The 291-nt window shown below is 38.8% G+C and overlaps 1 protein-coding gene across 2 annotated transcripts in view; it reads right to left on the bottom strand.

Moving 5' to 3' along the window:
* bicc1a (BicC family RNA binding protein 1a) overlaps positions 1–291 on the bottom strand; it is a 65,623-nt gene that overhangs the window by 28,352 nt on the left and 36,980 nt on the right. The window lies entirely within an intron of this gene.

Raw genomic sequence — 291 nt, 5'->3', positions numbered from 1 at the left:
TCATAAAAATGCAGCGCAGTGACAATACAGACATTTCATACACAAGACGTGTGTATCCTCCATTTGACCCGTGCTGGACCCATTCATAATGAGTCAGCAGTCACTCTGTGAGTACGTCCATCCCACTCCCTCTCTCTCCCTAGCCCTTTTAATTAGTTATTGTTGAAAACATGTGAAGGAGCTTTCTCAGAGATGCATTTAAAAAATGTATACATCCTATGCTATTTATTTCAGATAGCTAATTTTAATTTACATGTGTTGCCGCTGTATGTCTATACAACATACAACTTC

Source organism: Etheostoma spectabile, chromosome 17 (assembly GCF_008692095.1).
Source record: "Etheostoma spectabile isolate EspeVRDwgs_2016 chromosome 17, UIUC_Espe_1.0, whole genome shotgun sequence".
Classification (NCBI taxonomy): Eukaryota; Metazoa; Chordata; class Actinopteri; order Perciformes; family Percidae; genus Etheostoma; species Etheostoma spectabile.
Note: the sequence above shows the minus strand (reverse complement) of the source record. Positions and strands in the feature narration are given on the sequence as shown.